Genomic DNA, 13,913 nt, shown 5'->3' with positions numbered 1-13,913 from the left:
CAGAATCGTCCGTCTCTATTAGGCCTGGTTAGCTGGCTCATTCATTGGTTAGGACTAGGCCAAGCTGTGTGTGTTAGTTTGGAGAGTGATGGACAAATGATTGACGTCCGAACAGCGCAGGTCTAACTGCAGACCACGCCCCCCCAGAGTGCTGAGAGCGGTTGTGAGACAGCAAAATGGCGGCCGGAGATGAGCGCGGTGTTGTGGCTAGCTTGATAGCATCGCCTTTTTCAAGGCGGCCTTTCACAGATAAACTTCAAATAATAGAAAATGGAAGTCCAACTCCAGAACTCGAATTAAAAGAAAAGCTTCTGAAAGTGGAAAGACATTTCAAGACCGAAAATTCTAATTAGTTGTTGACGTGTGTACAGCGTACCGGAAGCTGCACTTTGACTTCCGCCGGCTCAACGTTGAACTGACAGTCATGTACACACTTTGGCCACCAGACCTGCTGCACCTTGTGACACTTAACGAGCTGACTGAGAGCGTGCCGCAGCGATGTCCCCTCCCCTGCTGTTGACCAGCCCCGTGTCCACCTCACCTGCTGCTGACCAGCCCCGTGTCCACCTCACCTGCTGCTGACCAGCCCCGTGTCCACCTCACCTGCTGCTGACCAGCCCCGTGTCCACCTACCCGGAGAGCGGTCTTACTCGGCTCTGAAGCGAATCAAGACTCGCGTCAGAAACTGTACTGGACAGGATCGCCTGGGAGCTTTGGTACTGATGTTCATAGAGAATGGACTTCTTTAAGAGCTCAAGTCAAAGGACAAACTTTACTAAGCTGCCATCCCCACTTCACAAGGAAAGACTGACGAATGTAAGGTAGGCCTATGTTTTAAGTCACATCAAGGGCGTCAGTTTGTTTATAAAAGTGCCGGGGACAATAACAATAGCTTATGTGTGGTTTGAAAAGTGCTGTGTAATTGTGTAATTCATCCGTTTAACGTTTCATTACAATATGCACCGCATTGCAGTGTGTTGAGTGGCTCTGACACTCCTATTAGGGAAAAGGAAAAATAACACGTACACATACAAAAAACTCCCCTCGCGGGTCCTCTCCCCGGCCGCCGGTGGACTGTGCCCCGCGTCGAAAGTGAGGGCCGACACGCGCCGGCCGAGGTGGGATCCCGCAGGGGCCGTGCGCACCGCACTTCGTTGTGTGTTTGGTTTGTTGTGCGCCGTGATTTCATAGCGCTGTCCATGGTGATGAAATTATAGCCTCGGGTCGGCGTCAGCAGCGTCACGGGGTGACCTCGTTTTATATTTCCAGATTTTGTCTATGTTTGCACTGAGTATGTTTATTTAATTTCAACTGTAGCCATTATGGTCTCCAGTTGTATGAAGTTAATATTGAGAATGTATCTTGGGAGAAGTAAGGCAGGCTACCAGAGCTTTGGGTCCCTTTGGTTTCAGGAAGGTATTGTCCATCCAGACAGTTTGAGATGGTGGACGGGGCTGATGGATTTGGTGGAGATGTACAGTTGTGTGTAACAGTGTAACAGTGGGAGAAGTTAGTCCACAGTGTTTGATGTATGATGTGTCCAGGGGTAAAGGCTGAAGAGGGCGGGGCCAAGCACCGAGCCTGGAGGGACGCTGGGGTGGGAATTGCAGTTGCGGAAGGCGACGTACTGATGACGACATGTTAAACATTTTAAAACAAAGCTTTTACCATTTATTTGCATTTTCTCCAGTTTTCTTCCCTCAGTCCAAACACACGCAGAGGTTAAATGGAGTCTAAATTGTGTGTGAGAGTGTGTCCTTAGTAGAGGATGAAGCAGTAGGCAATGAATAAATGAAAAAACAGAATGAATTGATTGATATCTTTATTTCAAACGATTAAAATGAGATGAAAATGAATAAACAAATGAAGAAAAAATTAATAGTATTTTTTTTATTATTATTATTATTATTGTTATTGGTATTATTGTTATTGTTATAACAACATAAAAGGCAATTTCAATATAGTATACATTTGACTCGTTCGAAAGGGGATAGGAAGAAGCCTAGGCTTGTCAGGTCCTAAATAAACTAAACTAAACGGATAATACAAAAAGGGGAAAAAAAGAAAACTACTCCAACCAAGAAAAACAGAACAAAATGCGACATTGACATCTGTGAGACTTCCATTCTCCTTCTTCCTGTCTGGACTTTTCTAACACGTATGAATGAATAAAGACAATTCTTTGAAGAACACGGAGCCGTCCGCTCAAGTCTGAGTCACGGCAGCTCTTTGACCACACGGTGGCGCAGTGCGGGGCCTGACACACAGCTACGCTCCTCTTTTCTTCCCTCTGTGGAAAACATCAATGGACAGAGTGGATTTGCATGTCCGGCTGTCTGTGCCAATGGTTGCAGTGCAGCGCCGGAGCGAGCGGGTGGAGCCGGAGGAAGCAGCTCAAACACTCACAGCATCCGACTGCGATCCGCAGCGAGCTCTGCCTCAGAGACCGCGTCGCGTCTGTTCCTTTTGTTTTGATCGCGTGCGTGAAACACAGTTTCATCGGTGATCTGTGCAGACACGCGCTCCGTCTGCGGCTCCGCGTCCACGCGCTTCATCGCATTCACAGCTCGGACGAGGATGCGTTTGTGAGATTACTACTTGTCAGTGGACGTTGTTTGCTGTGTGTTTGTGTGTTTGTGTGTGTTTGTGTGTGTGCGTGTGCGCGTGTGTTCGGGGTCCTGGCTTCACACAGAGCAGAGCACGAGCGGGGAAGCAGATCGTCCGTCCTCTTGGGTGAGTTCACCGGATTTCCTCCACTCTCCTCCACAACTGTGACTCTTTTAGGATCATCTGCATACGGAATGAATGAGTGAGTGAGTGAGTCCGTGATGAGGAAGTGAACGATGTGCGTTTGTGAGGCTGCTGCTGAGCTCGTGCATCACCAATGGGCCCATATCTGTGTGTGTACATGTACACACACACACACACACACTGCATAGAAACTTCCAAGCACACAGCGAGATTCCACTGATGACACAGTTATTGTTATTTACCTCTAACAGTGTATAAATCATGCCGCCCTGCACCTTTATTTTGCTGCTATTATGGTCAAACTACAACAATAACTACGTCACCAGCAGGTGAGGGAGTGACTGATTGAGCCATGAAGAGTTTGGCTGATTATTGGGTAATTGTTGGTTCATATTTCTTCCTTGTTTTTTCCCTCTCCTCTGACGCCCCAGTGTTTGCTCATTGTGTGAACTGTTGGCTTTACAACACACACACACACACACACACACACACACACACACACATGCCTTCATATATGGACCCAGTAAATGCTACTCTATTGTCTGTGGAGCTCCATCTGTTGTGTGACATGGCATTCCTCAGACAGCCAGTCATGTTAATGGATTGGTCCTCACTGCCTCACACACACACACACACACACACACAGACAGACAGCGAGAGTGTCATATTGTGTGTGTGTGTGTGAACAGGCAGTGCAGGGCTCAGGGTGTCTCTAGACCAGTGGTGTCAAACCCATTTTAGTTCAGGGGCCACATACAGTGCAATTTGATGTCACGTGGGCCGGACCATTAAAATAATAGCATGATAAACTAGAAACAACAAGGACTCCAAATGTTTCCCTTTGTTTTACATTTAATAAAGTTTTTTTTTTTACAAAACATATTATGGACAACATGAATGTCTTGAGGAAAAATAGGTGCAATTTCAACAATATTAATTTGACCATTTGCACATGTGCATTTCAACTATAGATCACAGTGGATCTAAAAAAAGGCACAACACATTTAGTCACAGGAATAACCTAACGAGTCATGGAACTTAAAAATATGGTATTTAACTTTATTTTATTTTATTTATTGATTACAACCTAATCATACTGCAATTCATCCTTGGATCATCTGGTGGGCCGGCTCTGGCACGCGGGCTATATGTTTGACACCCCTGCTCTAGACCAACTGCATGGACAGTTCCAGTTTGGAGAGCTTGGTTTGTCTCAGGTTGAGTTTTGTTGTGTGTGTGTGTGTGTGTGTGTGTGTATTTTCTCCAGGTCAAATACTCTAAATTGACCGTAGGTGTGAGAGTAAATGCTTGTCTGTCTCATGTCCCTGTGATGGACTGGCGTCCTGTCCAGGGTGAACCCCGCCTTTCACCCTATGTCAGCTGGGATTTGCACCAGCGTGCCCTGCGACTCTCATGTGGAGGGTGAGTGTGTGAGTGAGTGAACAAAATGCTGATTTGTAAATGGTTCACTCCATGGCCCAAAGTCACGGCACACAGGATTGTCGATCCACTGCTGCCTCCGTCGCTGATTCTGTTGTGTTACTTTGCGATTTTGTTGTTTGAAAACATTTGTTCAGATTGGCTGAGATTTAGTCCAGAAGAAGAACTAGAGGATCAAGGGCTGAGGGAAGGAAAGGTTTAAGGGGCTGTCTGTCTGTGGTTGAAGACATTTCCTGAAACGATGCGGTGTGTATGGGAAACTTGAAACTAGAGGATGATAGGTTTGATCTGAAGGAATCAGAGGTGTTAGTATATGAAGTCAAAACCACGGGCTTCCTCGATTTAAATGGCTTCTGCATCAGTGTTGTGAGTCAGTCATCAAAACTAGAACACACATGCACACACATACACACACACACACCCCTTAGGCCATTTCCTGTCCTCCACAGCGCTGATTGCTGCATTAGGACATGGCTTTTTTTTGTTCACACACTCATACACACTCACTTTCATGTGCACACTCACATTTGAGGGGGAGGGCTGGCCCAGCTGAGACCACAAAGAAGCAGGGATCAAGGATCATCCAGCTGGCCAATCAGGTTGGAGGAGGAGGGCGTTGCCCCGGCCTTTTGTGCTGGTCAGGGTGAGTCTGTCAAACAAGTAGCTAAACTCCCAGAGCCTCAGAGTGATGTGGAGTGAGGCAGCTGCAGGTCAGGGGACTGTGCAGTCCTTATTTTTTAGTTTATGACCGTACAGTATGTGTGTGAGTGTTGAAGGTGCAATATTATATACTACTCGAGTGGCACCGGATGTCGCAGTCAACGTGTCAAATCAACACAAAAATGATGGTGACAGCTACTTCCAGTAAGCTAACATACCTATTGTTAGCAGGTGCAAATGGAAACACATGTAACATCATGTATCTAAGATTATAAATCACTTCAAAACTTCCAGAAATCGACTATTAAAAAACATCGTTTCAGGGTTGATTGGCTTAGCCTGTTTCATTTTAAATGAGCTGCATCCTTACAGCGTTTTATGACTATAACTGAGCCAAGGTGTGCCGTATGCTCAGCCTAACTTTGTCTGGTTATACCCAGAATAGTGTGCATAGTTGTGCTTTAAGTTTGGCTTTAATACATTTTATTTTTTTGCTTTTTTTTATGGATTTGAAAAAAGGCAATACACACACAAGCTTTGCAAGTTAATTTAGCACAACTATGAATTAAGAATTGAGGGTTAGGGTTATAAAAAATCTAATATAATTCCATATAAAAGCACCTAATCTTGAAAACATTTTCTGCAGAGTAGACGGCAACTTTCTGTGTACTGAATCAAAAAAAAAAACTTGTTTTAATTATTTAAAAAAACAAACAAACAATCAAATGAATAGATTTGATTATCAAAGTAGTTGGTGATTAATTTAGTAATCGATTAATAGTTGCAACCCTAATATTAACATAGGTAATATATGTTTTCTGATATCTTGTTTAAAGAGCGCCGACAGCCAAGGTAACAAGATGTCAGACAACTCGTCTCTTCGACAACTGTTTTCATCAGAAAAGTGAAGATCGTGGATAGATGTTGTGCCAAAACAGTTGGAAGAGCATTTTCCTGGATTGCATGGTTAGCTCGTGGTAAATCATGGACTCAGACTAGATTTACCAGGAGCTAGTCGTTAACACAGCAGTTATTTACATTACCCTGCATGTTGCTAATGCTAACCTTATGCTGTCTTTAGCTGGTAGACTCCAGAGTTGAATGTTTGTCAGATTGCATCCAGTTGTTTCCAGACTCAAACCTTCAGTCACTCAGTGAATTTTTTTAAAAAGGAAAAAACCATTCATTCATTCATCTCGTCTACCACTCTATCCTTTTGCTGGTGCTCCAGGATAGAGCGCAATGTCATCACAGAGCCAAAGTGTAGAGACGAACAATCATTCACTCACACAGTCAAAGCTACCGAACCCCTCAAATGAACCACAGAGTGATATATCTGAAGAGAGCGAGGATGCAGATGAGTGAAGGAAAGACGTTACGATCTACATTCAGAAGAGGAGACAGAAAGACAAGATAGGGAGAGAGAGGCTGCAGGAGGACAGAAAGAAAGAGCAAGTGATTATGTAGAAGTGGCAAAGATGGGCCGGGATGGAAAGTCTGCATGGAAAAGTGGATTTACGACAGAAACTCTTCTCCTAATTAGACATGAGCTGTCATTTCTTAAAGGACACACACACACACACACACACACACACAGACACACACTTCCTTCCATCCTTGGTGTCTAATGCCTAAGTGCCTTCAGTATGTGCTGAGTGGAGTTATCTGATTTCTGCTGGCTAGTTAAATGCAACCACTCCTCTCTCCCACTTACACTAGTTCCATTAGTGCACACACTAATGGCATGTTCACAGACACACGCCTGTTGTTTTGTCTGTGCATGAGCGTTTGAGTGTTTGAGTTGCTCTAATTGTTTGTGAATTATTCTTCTGTGGATTAATCAACGGTTGTAGATGTGGATTTGAACGCCTGTCTGGTTGGCACTTGTGTGAGGGCAACAATCTGTGTGTGTGTGTGTGTGTGTGTGTGTGTGTGTGTGTGTGTGTGTGTGTGTGTGTGTGTGTGTGTGTGTGTGTGTGTGTGTGTGTGTGTGTGTGTGTGTGTGTGTGTGTGTGTGTGTGTGTGTGTGTGTGTGTGTGTGTGTGTGTGTGTGTGTGGTCAGTGATTATCAGTGTATTTCATTGCTTCAGTTGCTTTTTTCTCTGCAGATAACAAGGAAAGTTGAAATGGGTCATTCTCGTATTGAGTATCGTGCTCATAGCTGTCACATTGAGATGGAAGAGTTGCACTTTCTCTTTCACTGGTTTTGTGATTTATTTTCTCACTTTCCGCTTATTAGCATTAGCTTCATTTGCTGCTTGTAGTGCTGTCGGTTAAACACGTTGTTAACGCAAACCGTCATTTTTTTTATCGCGAGGTAAACGAGAGTAATAAGCTAACGTTCCGTATCCAACGCAGCCTGGATCATTTCATCCAAGTCATGATGTCTGCAGTGTTACCAACCAAGCTGGCAGACCCCCGAACCGTAGTCAGGAGACCTCTGAAGACCGCTAGCTCCTTTAGCTCGGATTAGCTCGTTACGGCAACAACACATTAAACCATACACAGCCTCTCTTATTATTGTGCAGCACTCACAATAAGAGCAATAAGTCAAAATATGCAGGTGACAGAGATATTGTCTCAATAAAAAAAAACATCTGCACAAAGCAAGCAGATCCACTTTTCTATGTTGATAAGAGCATTAAAATGAGAAGAAATAATGGGACAAAAAGAAATCAGGGGACATTTAGAATAGATACAAATGTGCCATTAATTGTGAGTTAACTATGTCATTAATGCGATTAATCGCAATTAAATATTTGAATCGTTTGACAGCACTAGTTGCTTGCCAATTGTTTTGCCACATGGTTTGTTCCAGATTACACTTAGACGTTCCATGATCGGGGTTATGTTCCATAGCACACATGGGCAACATAATGGCCTTGTACCTGCTGCACACGTCTCTTCGCCGAGTGATGTGATCTATATGGTACAATGAGCTTAGAAGGTCATCTGAACTCTCTAATCTTGTGTTTTTTAGAGCGTATTGACAACGTGTTTCTACTTTGAAGGCAAAGAAAAAGCCACACTTTTCTGAGTGTATGTGTGTGTGTGTCTGTGTGCGTGTCAGTAGTAGACAGAAGCCATGTTAAATATTCCACAGCACAGAGGGGCCTATTCACTGTGACAGGAGAGGAGTGTCCAGACCCAGAGAAAGAGAGAGTTGGCAGCCAGTGAGCTGGGAGTGGGGGGTGTCAGGGCGTGGGGTCGAGGAGCAGGATGACACTCGGAGCAGTTTTTACGGTTGGCGGCTTTCATCTGATGGACGTCTGTTACGTCACTCTACAGGCCAGTCTGAGGAGGTCAGAGACACTGAGACGGACTGAAGGATGGAGGACACACAGGGAAATACCTGTGTGTGTGTGTGTGTGTGTGTGGGGGACACACGTCTTCATGTTTACTCTGCAGTACATGTAAACTTGTATAGTTCATGTCTGTGTTGTATGGTTAGGATGACGTCAGGAAACATGAGCGACATGTTCACGGGGGTGAAGGACTGACCATGGAGGTGATGACGGTGTCCACATCTGTCACTGACACAGTGGAGGTGATGCTCGTACTCAGGTTACTCGCTATGACTTCCTAATGAAGCACCATACTTAGTAGTGTCAGCGCTGCACTGATGAATCAAACATAAAAGAGCTGCTTGTTGCAGATATAGTGGATCATATGCTGTTGATTTATAAACATAAGCACAGGAAAGACTAAGTTTATTTTTAATGATACAATATTCATTTAATAGGCTACAATTTTCAACAGACATTGAAAACAAAACCTTTTTTTTTGTTTTATTGACAAGTGTGATTAGAAATAGGTCAATCATTTTTGTCAACACCCAGTATTTCACTGGTGGATGTGGTGGAAAGGCTCCACTGTCGTGCATGTTTCTGCCAAACTGTCATTAAAACACCTTTCATACAGTTCCTCCAATCATCATGTAGAAGCCCAGTGTCCAGAGAAGCCGAGCTTCTGTGGAAGTGACGTTGTCGCTCACCGCAGTGATTCTGTGTTTTTCCTTCATCCGTGATAAACAGCAGTGACGTGTTGTAATCGCGCTCTAGTGCACGTTTAGTGTTGAAATGTAAATACAACAAACGTCCATATTTTGACCACATTGTAGAGGAAGCTGAACAATCACCACTGATACGTTCATGTTCCATGGGGGCCCGGTATAGCTGGTCAATGAGACTTCCACTTTATAAAACATTCTCTCTGTTTCCTGGTGCTATGACTCATGGTTGCCATGGCGAGGAGCTCTGGCAGCAATGCAGCCGATCAGGAGCATCTGACTTCACATGACTGTCCTCCTTTCATCTCTCTAAAGTCGTCCTTTTTTCGCCCTCATCCTTTCTCTCTCATTCCCACAGTGTTGTCTTCAGTCTTCTCTCTTGTCGTCTTCACTCTACCTTTTGAACTGCAGGTGTCACAACCTTTGTTTTTGTTTGTTCTTTTCAGCTCCGCCTGTGTCATCCTCTCTTCCATTGTACCTCACCTTTCATCACTCAGTTTCTTTACATACCACTCTGCACTGTTGCACTTGACTTCTTCTCTCCTGTGTTTACATTCTGTCTTTCTGTGTACCACAGATGTGGCCCAGCTGTTGGCTCATAGAGAACAGAGAAACAAAATAGGAATCAAGTCATAGTTGTTCTGATAACACATGCAGGAAAGATGAATATATCAAATGTAAGAATGAAAAACTCTGTAGTGTTGTCCAAACATGTTTGATGAGATTTAAATGAAGCTAAAACATCAACAGCAGGACCATTCTAGAATGTGCCACCTTTGATAAACATGCTATCACATGACTTAAAGTCACTATTAAATACAACACACAGATGAACCAAGAGTCCTTGTTATGTTTTAGAAGAAACCACAGAACATAAAACACAGAGGTGCAAATTAGGAAGAGACGGGTCGTCACTGTAATAATGAAATAATCTGCATGTCAGATACAGACACAGTTCTATCACTGTCACTATCTATACTATACTTTACATCTCATTTGTTTGAGTTGAAACTGTTAGAGGTGAGAGGTCGTCAGACTTCCTGACAGGAAAACGTAACCTTTCACAAACAATGGCAGGGAAACAAAACTCACTTCTCATCTTGAATGTTAATTCATGTGTAAAAATTAGAAATGAAGAAAATTCAAAACAAGACATGAAAAGAGACAAGAAACACATTTTAGCAAGACAAAACGCTGATAGGGTAAAAAACTGGAATCACCTCGACCTGTTTTTGGGTATACGCCCACATTGAAGCGTCATGAGAGGACAGTAGTGGAGCACTGCTGCATCACTGTCGGTCAGTTTGTCACTAAACACTCTTGTTAACTTGTGCAGACACTGACTGGAGCTCACCTCTGCGTCGTTGGCTGACACCTTACCGGAAATAGTCAGTCTGGCTTATTGAAAACCAGGAAGCGACCTCCACAGGAGGCCCTTCCTTCCTGTGCACATCCACTTCTACAAGAACTCCTCTCTCTACTAACTACTGTTGACCTACATTCCACTGTTCATTCACTTGACTTTTGACATTACAGTCCTTATCCTGTTGGTCCATACTGTGATTCTGTTTGTATTACTATTCATTTGTATATTCACAGTTACTTACTTCAAGTAAGTGACCAAATTTGTCATAACTGGTATTACATGCTTACATATTACCTCCATAATTTCCTACTTTTATGTCTCTCCCATTGCTGTACATCCCACAACATATTTTGGGAAAAAGTGCTCATTGGCTTCAAATACGAGTATGTATCTATCTAGCACTGATACCATCATCACTGATACCGACACCACTGATACCATCACCACTGATACCATCATCACTGATACCATCACCACTGATACCATTACCATGATCACTGATACCATTACCACTGATACCATTACCACTGATACCATCATCACTGATACCGATACCACTGATACCATTACCACTGATACCATTACCACTACCATCATCACTGATACCATTACCACGATACCATTACCACTGATACCATTACTGATACCATCATCACGATACCATCATCACTGATACCATTACCACTGATACCATTACCACTGATACCATCATCACTGATACCATTACCACTGATACCATTACCACTGATACTGATACCACTGATACCATCATCACTGATACCGATACCAGTCCGATACAGTCATTTTAGACCTTTTAAACCATTTCAAGCGATTTGAAAGACATAATTTACAGTCTGTGCATAGTGAAGCATGTGATATAAATGATACAATCATACTGGACTGATACTGACTATCGTATCGGCTAATTTAGAGTGGATTGTTCCTGTTGTGGCAGCTTATAGGGAACATGAATTTTGAAAAGGCGGTGACCTGTGGCCATTTTCTCCTCTTATAATCCTTTCTGTATTTTTCTCATGTCCTCTCAACCCCTGCTTCCTGAAAACCTCCTCTTCCCCTTGTATCTGTAGTATTCTCCCAGTCCTCTCAAAATCTGTCTCGCTTTCTCCCTTCCCTGATTGTCTGCCCCTCTTGGTCAGGGGACGTGGCAGTCTCTGCCCGCTGGCTTCCAGAGGAACAAACTGGCCTTTGTCTGCCTGAACTGGAAGACGAGTAGTTTGCCTGCCCAGTAAACCCCACAGGCCCAGTATTCAGATTTGTCTTTCACAAACTAGCCACCCAGAACGCCTTTAAATCAAGGTAGAGCCTTCCTGGTCTGTAAGTATTATGTTAGACGCTGATGACTTTCTGGGAAGAAGTTGAAATTGTATTGTTGAAATACAGTTATAAAGTTATAAATTATATTGATTAAAAAATACATCAAATTTATAAAATGATATATATATATATTTACATATATATGTATACATACATATATAGGTATATATGTATATATATATACATATATAAAAATCAAGGGACATTTAGAATAGATACAAATGTGCCATTAATTACAAGTTAACTATGACATTAATGCGATTAATCATGACTAAATATTTAAATTGTTTGACATCACTAATCACCATATATTGTTGTTGATGAACTTTTTAAAGTAACACATTAGGATTTGCTCTCAGGATCCGCCCACAGCTGTAAACCATACTGTGACCTCTGAACCCTGCATTGTGTCATTTAACAGTAAGGTGTCAGTAAACGGTGATGTGAAGATTCTCTCCACTTCCTCTGTCTGCACTGGAATTGAACTTCATACCACATCCATGTCCTTTTGGGACGGGAACTCAAGACCCTAACATTGATTTTCCTATCATATCTCATAGATAAAACGGTGGACATTATTGCGTATAAGACGATCCTTCACATGTCATTTCCACAGTTTTTCGCTGCTTTCTGAAATAAAGCCAAGGTCATTTTTCCAGTTTGTCCTGGCTCCAGACCTCAGGTCCTCTAAGAAGACTTAGTGAGGCCATCAGTGGATCAGCTGAAGCCTTATCACACATTTTATTTTGGAGATGCTTTGGCGACATGCGACCGATGAGGAGATGATTTGATGTGATGGGAAAACTATGGTGTGTTTAGGAGCAGCTGTTCATTTCTGAACCCCTGGACTACCACCCTTCTCTCTGTCTGTCTCTTTAATCCTCCTCAATCCTCAACTCCCTGTTTTTCAAGAATATTTGTGATGGCAAAAGCAGAGGAGAAAAACATAGAGTGATGGATAAGTGGTTGTGATTTTTAGAGAGAGTGAAGATAAATAGCTGAAGGGCTGGACATCAGTGTCACTTGATATGGCTATATAGCTTTTGTTTGTGAATCAAATATCATCTGTATCACATGATCTTATACTACACATGTATAATATTCTAATATTTAATGTACAAATGTATTCAATGTAATACATATGATGATGATCTATGCACAGATGCTTTATCACAGTACTCTAAGACCAGGTCTTGTCTCATGTGGTGATATAGAGCCTACACTCGGTCACATCCTTGCATGTTCAGTTCACCAGATGGCTGCTAGACTCTCTGATTGTGTGTTTGTGTGTTTATATGCTGTCTGTGCTCCACACAGAGAATGTGTTATTGCTCTTGCTCTGCATTCTTGAGAGACAGAGGAAAATCTCAACCCTTTCTAACCCCCTACTCTCAGCTGTTGACCAGCTTTGAAGCTTCCTTTCACTTCACACACACACACACACACACACACACACACACACACACACACACACACACACAGAGGTTTGCACAGCTGTTCTTCGTAGGACACTGCAGTGACTTTGATTTGTTTGGACAGTCCAAACGAATCATTATCCTAAAACTTAACAGTAACCAGGTAATGCCTAACCCTAAACTCAACCTTCACAGCTAAATGCCTTACATTGACCCTTAACCTAACCCCTAACCCTGACTTAAACCCAACTGTTACCTAACACTAAAACCAAGTCTTAGGCCTCAGAAAGCACATTCAAGTTGTGAGGACAGGTGAAAATGTCCTTGTGTGTGTATATATGTATATATATATACATACATATATACATATACATATATATGTATATATGTATGTATATATACATATATGTATATATATATATGTGTGTATATATATATGTGTATATATATATATATATATATACATATATGTATATACAGTGGTGGTCTGTCAGGGCCAGCAGGGCCTTCTCTGCTGGCCCTGACAATATCAAAAAAGTATTTTCTTAAATTATTATTATTATTTTTAATAATCAAATGAATGTGTGTCTGAACGTGTCTGAATTCAATGACTTTTTCAGTATGTTATGATTATATTTCCAGAAAGAATATGGTTATTTTTTGTGAAGCTGCGCTGGATTTTCCTGGCTGTCATTTAACGCATCATAGCTCCGTGGACCTGCTCTAGTAGTATTGCTGGCCTTTCGTTAAAGCTGCCATTTCCTATTTGGTTCTAACTTTGACTGACGTGTGTCGTCAGCCATTTAAAATGTGATATCATAGTGACAGAACGCCCCAGGCCCAGCGATGTGTCTGGTGCTAGCCCCCCGCTGTTGCATACATGCATATATATACATATATATATATGTATGTATATGTATATACACACAATTAAGAC

The 13,913-nt window shown here is 42.5% G+C and overlaps 1 protein-coding gene across 2 annotated transcripts in view; it reads left to right on the top strand.

The window, feature by feature from the left end:
• The first annotated feature begins 2,260 nt into the window (after nucleotides 1-2,260).
• Nucleotides 2,261-13,913, top strand: part of numbl (NUMB like endocytic adaptor protein) — a 36,601-nt gene continuing 24,948 nt past the window's right edge. For both annotated transcript variants that reach the window (XM_044032261.1, XM_044032260.1), the window contains exon 1: nucleotides 2,261-2,733. The gene's annotated coding sequence lies outside the window, so the exon portion shown is untranslated. The remainder of the gene's footprint in view (nucleotides 2,734-13,913) is intronic.

Source organism: Solea senegalensis, linkage group LG8 (assembly GCF_019176455.1).
Source record: "Solea senegalensis isolate Sse05_10M linkage group LG8, IFAPA_SoseM_1, whole genome shotgun sequence".
Classification (NCBI taxonomy): Eukaryota; Metazoa; Chordata; class Actinopteri; order Pleuronectiformes; family Soleidae; genus Solea; species Solea senegalensis.
The sequence above is the reverse complement of the archived record's forward strand: the minus strand, read 5'-3'. Positions and strand labels throughout refer to the sequence as shown.